The sequence below is a fragment of the Vicia villosa genome, linkage group LG3 (assembly GCF_029867415.1).
Source record: "Vicia villosa cultivar HV-30 ecotype Madison, WI linkage group LG3, Vvil1.0, whole genome shotgun sequence".
In the NCBI taxonomy this organism is placed as follows: domain Eukaryota; kingdom Viridiplantae; phylum Streptophyta; class Magnoliopsida; order Fabales; family Fabaceae; genus Vicia; species Vicia villosa.
The window spans coordinates 53,769,670-53,778,474 of NC_081182.1; the positions used below are offsets into that span (position 1 = coordinate 53,769,670).

The window sequence follows — 8,805 nt, forward strand, 5'->3', positions numbered from 1 at the left end:
ATTAAAAAAAAACCATTTGCTAAAAAAATAAAATATATTTTTCAGTTGTTTCTTAAGTTTGGTTGTCTCTTGAAAGTCGCCATATCATAATATATGTAGATTCTTTTGCCTGTATATGTAAATGTAAATTTCTATTTTTATTTGATTATTATATTATTAAATCGAGAAAGTACACTTCAAGATATTTGATATGGATATAACACCATATGTAAATTCCAACTTTGATTTTATTTTTTAACCCACAAAATACACTTCAAGATATTTGATATGCATATACCATCATATATAGATTCCAACTTTGATTTGTAATATATTTTAATAAGAAAGGAATACTTTGATAATCGTAAGTAAAATAATTAAAAATTTAATCCACTTTTATGTAATAGAGTCAAATATTGAATACAATACATATCAAAATGAAATAATAATTATACATGTAAACTAGTAAAGGACCCGTGCGCCCGCACGGGTCACGTAAAGTCGATATAAACAATAAATAAATATATAACGATGGTTAATAAATATATATATATATAAAAGATACACAAATTAAAAATAAAAAACAATTGAAATTATAATTGTCAAATAAATATTAATTTAATCTAGTTAGAAATATATAGTTTAGTAGAAAAAATAAATAAAATAATTAAGTAGTCATCTACCCGTGCGTTCGTACACATTATACAATATAGCTATAATCTATCGTGAGTAGTCATCTACCCGTGCGTTCGCACGTATTGCACAATATTATAAATAATAAATAAATATAATATATGTGATTATATTTATTTGATTTGGTAACAGGTACCAAACTTTTTTGTCCAAATTTTGTTTATTGTCACTCATACCCCTATCTTATTATAAGCATTTGAAATCTTTTTACTTATTTTAAATAAAAATTTCAATATATTTAATAGATTTATTTTTCCAAAAATATCAGTTATAGGTTAATATGTACATATAAAAAATAAAGGAAATAATTAAGCATTTATCTATCACAGTTGTAAATAAATATAATATAATGATGGTTAAAAATGTAAATAAAATATATACACATTAAGTAGCTTTGTCCCGTCGAAAAATGTATATTTGAGTAGAAAAATAAAGAAAATAATTAAGAAATCATTTACCCGTGCGTTCGCACGGGTCACGCTAAGTCGATATAAGTAATAAATAAATATATAATGATGATTAATAAATATATATAAAAGATATGCAAATTAAAAAGAAAAAATATTTGAAATTATAATTCTCATATAAATATTAATTTAATTTAATTAAAAATATATACTATAGTAGAAAAAATAAATAAAATAATTAAGTAGTCATTTATCTTGCGTTCACATGCATCATACAATATCGTCATAAAGTATATGATTTATAATTGATATATTAAATTATTGTTTTAAATATAAAGAAGAATAATAAATTTGTGTTTTTCATAAGAAATTTTTTTGTCACTCGTTTTTTTCTTTGTATTAACAAATATTTGTATCATATTTTAGTATAAATGCTAACATTTTAATATAAAAAATACTAATATTTAAATATAAAAATGCTAACATTTTTTCAAGTCAATTTTATTTTTCGTTGTATCATGTCATAATATCATATATTATTTTTATCAAATATATGATATTTTTGTTTTAAAAAATTATTAAAAAAATTACATGTAATTGATTGAATTAATTTTTATAGAAAAAAAGGGTCAATACCAACTTTCTCTTTGTACGAAATATTTGATATTTTTATGGATATTAAAGGAATAAATTAAAATTAAAATTAATATCAACTATTTTTTATGGATATAAAAATAATGAACATTTTAATGTCAATCTTATAATAGTGCATGTTTAGGTAATGAAGGCATTGGAAATATGAGAATATGTTTGTATGCATTTACTTTTTAATACTATATAAAATCTTTTTTGTACGTTTTTTTTAATTATTTCATACTTTTCTGATTTCTCGATTTGGGTTTGAATTATGTCAAGATACTTTTTATTTTATTTGTATTGTATGGAAGGTAGAGAGTTATGTTTATTGATATTATATTTGAATTCTACTTTTTTTTATGATTAATTAAGCATAATGATTGCTTTTAGATATTGAAAAACTTTGTCATCGAAAAATGTGTAGCATCAAAAAAATAATGATTCTTTTTAATATTGTCAAGTATTAAAGATATAGGCGTGTTAATATGAGTTAATGATGAAAAAGATAATTGAAGACATGTAAATCGGATTAAAATTGGAAATGAAATTAATTTTGGTAGACATATGATTTTTTTTATTATGATAGTAGTTATTATAACAGTAGATGAATAATTTCTTAAAAAACAGTAATAATTGCAAATACTAAAAAAGACTGATTAATTATTATCACCTAAAACTACATATTCCCAATGACATTTTCTTACAATTTTCTAAAAATTTTTTTTTACTAATAATTTTTTCACGTGAATAACAATGAGTGTATCAATTGTAATTGGCCTCATTAAATATGATATTTCAAACTTCCCAATTATCAATAGTTATTGTATTTTATTATTACTAAAAAAGGAAAAATAATTAAAATCTAATTCATCCCATTTGAATAATCACTTGAAAGAACATCAAAAAAATGACAAACAAATCCAAATATTTGTTAAACTCTAATTTAATACAAATTTGAGAAAGAATATGGAAATAAATCATTAATATACACTATTAATTAAATTACAATTAATATACTGATTAATGGAATAAAACATATACGGTTTAATGAGATAAAAAAATATGACATAAAAAGATTTCATTCTATTTAATACAAAATAAGTGCTATTTTTTTACGGTTGTTATGACACACGGTAAAATCTAATTGTATAAAAGTAGTGAAACAATGTATTGGGTAAATCAATAGTCCAAAATATTAATAAAATCTGACAATTAATATGCATTAAGAATTATATTTCAATTCAAATGAATATTATAATAAAAAGTTAAAAAAAAAAGAGAATAAAGTTTATGTAATTGAAATGAATATTATAATTAAAAAATTATATAAATAAATCACTTCTCGTAGTCTTTATTAAAAATAAGATAATTATTTTATAATAAAAGTATCTCTTTTTTCATTTTTTTAAATAGTTGGAAAATACTAATGTATAGATCTATTACAGTAATCAATGAATATACTATTTATTATTATAACAAATATAATATAAATGATTTGATTTTTTTAATATAAAAACAAATGTCATCATTAAAAATTAATATACTATCTTTCCCAAAATAAATATATTATAATTATAATTATTAAAAGTCAAGATATTTTAAATAATGGGCTAGTTTATATATTAATAAGTGTAAATATGATTTGCATATTAATAAGTGTAAATATGATTTGCATATTGTTGAGACCAAATCAAAATATAAAATTAATTATTATAAAATAATTTGAAAAAAATCAAAATATAAGTTTTATCTCTGCATTGAAAATTTAAAGAATTACTCATATTGATTTAATAATTTGATTAGATTTAATGAATTGAATAATATTATGTTGTTAAATTTGTGTAGTAATTTAAAAGTTATATGCTATAGAGATTCATAAATCATTAAACATATGATCTCTAACATTCGTTCAATTTAAGTAAATATTTTGTCGGTCCGTCACAAAAATAGGTTCGGCCCGTCGGGCATGCCTATAATTTTTAAATTCTTCTTTATTGTAAATTTATGGATTCTATTAATATTATATGATTTTATTATCTAATAGAAAATAAATGTAAATATAGTTATTAATAACACATATTTATCTCACAAAATTGAAAATAATTGTTTAATTGGATCAGTTTGAACATATTATTCGTTTATAATCTTGGACACCAGTCATATTTTTATTTGAAATAGCAATAATAAAAAATTGCAAAATAGGATGATTATATAAAAGAAAAAAGTATTTAGAAAATCTAATAATAATTATATTTGATTAGAAACATTAATGCATCCATTTGAAATAAAGGAAGAAAATATTTAAAAAATATTAAATATTAAATATATTAGATTAGAAACATTAACGCAATCTTAGAAAATCTTGTAAATTGATTATTTAAATTAATGACAATTGATATCTTGTAAATTGATGTTCTTAAAAGCAATCCCCAATTGTAATTGGTGTTGTTTTTTTTTTTTTTTTTTGAAATAAAAGAATATATATTATTTCAAAAGTAACTGTACAAGTACAAACACAAACAACTCTATGGACTAGTTACATCATGAGTAAAGCTAATTTCTTTCTAAATTTATCTTTCATCCAACCTCTAAAGACTATAGATTCAATGATCCTATGAACAACAGTAGAAGAATCTTTATTTGTATTCAGACCAAAGGTATACTCATTACGAAACCTCCATATACCATGGACAGTTTCCGCCACAGCGATCTTCAGCATGCTAGCCCTGAAACTCTTGCCTTTCGTGTTCTGAAGAATCCACTGCATCTCTTCTTGCCAATGCAGAGGGTTCCGCTTAACTTCAAGCCACGATAACACATCCTGCCAAATGTTCCTAGTAACTTTGCATTTGGTAAGCAAATGGTCAATGTCCTCTTTGTGGTCCTCACACAGGTTACAACAGTCCTCATGTAGTAAACCGAGTCGTTTCAATCTGGCTTTAGTAGCCAAACGATTATGGCAGACAAGCCATAAGCAGACTATGGCTCTAGGCCTCGCACCATTGTGCTGGATAAGATGACACCAATTGACCTGTTCCTCTTCTAGCATCAACTGTTCATACATATTCTTCATGGAGAACCTCCCTCTGCTAGTCATACCATTCCAGATTTGCCTGTGTTGTTGGATGTCCTCCCTTCTAGCCAAAATAGCTTTAGCAATCCACGATGCAGAAGCAGATATATTGGCAGTCCAGATAGTATCATTCTTCACATAATAAGTGTGCATCCACTTGATCCATAAACTATCCAGCTTCATACTAATGCTCCAAAGACACCTCATCATGGCCACTTTATTCCAGCATTCCATATTTATTAGATTCATGCCACCTTGCTTCACAGGTCGACAAACACGGTTCCAGGCTATAGGACTTTTCTTGCTTTTCTCCGTACCTGTCCAGACAAACGCTCTACAAATGGAATCAATTTTTTGGATAACAGTCTTTGGAATAAGAAAGCACATCATCCAGTATTGAGTTATGGCTAAGAAGATACTTTTGACCAGAAGGATTCTACCAGCCATACTTAGGAGCTTAGAGGACCAATGACTGATTCTATTGGTGATTTTCTCAATCAAAGGGAGGTAGTGGATGATGTTCAATTTCTTGCTAGCAAGAGGTACACCAAGGTACCTAACAGGGAGACAACCTCTACCAAAATCAGTAATCTCTTGTATGTTCTTAATGGTGCTTTCCTCCATACCACTGCAAAACAGTTTACACTTTTGAGGATTAACAACCAGGCCTGTAGAATCAGAGAATTCCTTGAGAAATTACACTTTAATTGGTGTTGTTTTAAAAGCTACGATAATTGTTGCACATTTTTATTCCGTTGAGAAATTAAAAATGACATCTACCATAATAATTAGAATAAAGTTGTTGGAAGGAATGCAGATTTTTAATCCCATAAAAAATAAATAATATTTATACATAAAACTATATTTAGTATAATTATATATATTTTAAAAAATAACATAAAAAAATAAATAATATTTATACATAAAACTATATTTAGTATAATTATATAGTGTTATTGTTAGTAGTTTAGATTAATGAAGCAATAAATAAATATATAACGATTGTTAATAAATATATATAAAAGATACACAAATTAAAGTGAAAAAACATTTGAAATTATAATTGTCATATAAATATTAATTTAATCTACTTAGAGTTATATAAAAATTTATGGATTTACGTGGACCGAGTTAAACAGGGCGGTTTACCCCACATACTCAACTCAAATTATATTTAGAGAAGTTTTTTATATAAAATAAAATAAACAAAGAAATAGTTTTATTTAATGGGAAGAAAAACCAAGAGTTAAACATTGTATGAAAAGTTTACTACACGCTAGTGACACATGCATGCTATAGGCCATCATTATTATGAATAGCCATCATTACTATAGATAATGGCTGGGTGGAATAACTTGCAATGAAAAAAGAAGAATTTATTGCAACCTATTTTCTTATGCAATTTAATTTTATCATTATTACCCAAGATTGGACAATTAAAAACGAAAGATATTAACAAATTAGACTACAAAAGGAGTATTTTGAGATAATAAATTGGGCAAAACATCATGACAGTAAATATTCAATAATTAATTCATTATCTTATAAAAAATAATAATATTGTTAAATGAATTATTTTAAAATATAAATTATGGGATAAGTCAGTTTAAGGGACCAATTCAAATGTGAAGAGATACTTTCACAAATAAGATAATTATTTTAGAATTAAGAATACGGTTTTAAAATATGCACTATTATCCCTTAATATAAACACAAACAAATTAAATATTATAAATTAATTTTCACTAAAGAATTTTCAGTTATAGGTCAAAAATAATTTAAAACACAATAAAATGGAATTTCATTAATTAACTATTACTATAAAAAACACAGTCAAATTTAATTTTATTAAAAAAATCACTAAACATTCTGTAAAATTGGAATATAAACTACCATATACAATTTAGCCCGTTTAAATTGGAATATTAAATTATACTATAATTTAGTCATTAAAACTTTAACTCTTCAGTTATTTCCATGGGAAGGGAAAAAACCTCACAGAATCGCAGGAGGAATATTGAACATTACACTATATCTCTGTATATCTTTATAATAAATACATAGATTTTATTAGCCACAATGTCAAAAACTACTGCATCAGACAACACAACAGCTCTCGTTTTATATCTGTAAAATGTAATTACACAAATCTCTATATATCTTTATAATAAATACATAGATTTCATAAGACAGAAGGTCAAAAACTACTGCATCAGACAACACAACAACTCTCTTTTTATGTCTGTAAAATGTAATACACAAATCAAAATAAGCAAATAATAACAAAACTTGTTGCTAACATTAATTTCTTTATCTGCAACAATATAACCAAACCAAAATATACAAATAATAACAAAAATAATGAAGAAGAAAGAACCTTATTTAACATTCACGTTACGGCTCTTATTGCTATTGAATCGGAGAATGAACGTTTTCCGTACCTTCATCCAAACCCTAAACCACCATTGTTTCTCTTTATTCTCCGAAAATCGTAACTACAAAGAAACTAAATTAGAATGAACGCCGGATCAAAATGGAATCGATTTTGAATGAAAAGAGCAAAACTTAAAAGAACACAACAAAAGAAATTTACTGTGGAGTTTTTTCTGGTTGTAGAGGCGGAGAGGGAGAAGAGATCTTGGGGTTATTTGGATTGTTCTACTGGGTTGATTTATTGAGGATCTTTCTTCATACATAATCGATTGCCAGTATTGGAAAGGGATTCCCATTGTTTCGATGCAGAAAAAATCACGCGTGAGGATTAAACTACTGTGGTTGCGGCTAAATGTATGAACGTGAACAATGCAGAAAAAATCTCCAGGTTTCCTTTTTGTCGCTAATATCTTTAACGCAATCAAATTTTCGACTCATTTTCTGCATAAAATGACATAAAGGATCAATAAAAGGAAAATATGTATGAAATATGGATGAGGATTAAATGGAACTTTTGTTATGCAGGTGGCAGAAAATTTGAGAAGGAGAATATGGATTGGTATGCAGTTGCAGATGGAAGGTTCAAAACTGAAAAGACATGATTACCATAATGAAGGATTCAGGAAGAAAGATTTGGGACTTGGTGCACAGTGGTCAGAAATAAGCAATAAGACATGTTTTTTGATGGCAAAACCTAAAATCGAAAATCAAAACAATGAGGATTAGAAGCACAAACCCTGAAATCAATAGAGTGAAAGGAAAAGAGAAATAATCGCGTATAATCTGAAAGTGGTGGTTGTTGTTTGGTCCCGCGCAGCGGAGTGACAGTGTTGGCGGATGTGTGGTGGCCGTAAACAGGCGGTGGTTCAAGGGTTTGAAGGAAAAAGAGAGAGGAGTGAAAATGGAAGAAAGAAAGAAAGAAGGGTTAAGTTTTGTCTGTGAGAGAGAGAGAGAGGGAGAGGGAAAGAGATGAAAAATGTGTGTATTGGAATGAAGAAACGTGTAAAAATTGAAAAAGTGTTGAATTGGTTTTGCTGTAACCAAGAAGATTTGCACAATTCCAATACCTTTCCTCACGTTAGTATTAATGATGGAAAATAAAATGGACAATTGAAAGGGTATGCAATGATTAAGGAATATATATTTTTAATTAAAATAATAAAGGAGATCCAATTACCGTTGTGTCCCCGATTATCACCCTCAAATTGAAAGATTAGAGGGATATTGAAAGAATTTCATATGTATTGTACTTTATTATATTAAAAGTAGATAAAAATTATATTGGTATTCAAGCAAATTATTATAAAAGAGTTTTCTAAAATATTCATTAATTAATACAATATAGTAAGTTGAGTCTTTATCCTTACACATAGATATGAGAATATTGAATTTATGTGAGAAATAAAATATATAAATTAAATTACATTACAAAAAATTTAAAAAAAACGTATACATGACTCTTGTAATAGTAATTGATGATACAAAAATGAATAGTAATACTAATTGAAAGTTACCAAAATTAATAGAAAGGTGAGAAAATGTACACTCCTTGTTAAATAATCGTCACCCTATACATTGTTGTTG

General features: G+C 25.9%; 1 long non-coding RNA gene across 2 annotated transcripts; it reads right to left on the bottom strand.

Moving 5' to 3' along the window:
- Positions 1–7,004: 7,004 nt before the first annotated feature.
- LOC131655748 (uncharacterized) lies at positions 7,005–8,316 on the bottom strand. 2 transcript variants are annotated; one of them, XR_009299871.1, is made up of 3 exons: positions 7,828–8,316; positions 7,382–7,662; positions 7,005–7,283 (listed from the first exon to the last, which is right to left on the bottom strand). It is a non-coding gene; the product is annotated as an uncharacterized LOC131655748 (long non-coding RNA). The 2 variants fall into 2 exon arrangements; XR_009299872.1 differs by having other exon boundaries at positions 7,005–7,294.
- Between the last annotated feature and the right edge of the window lie 489 nt (positions 8,317–8,805).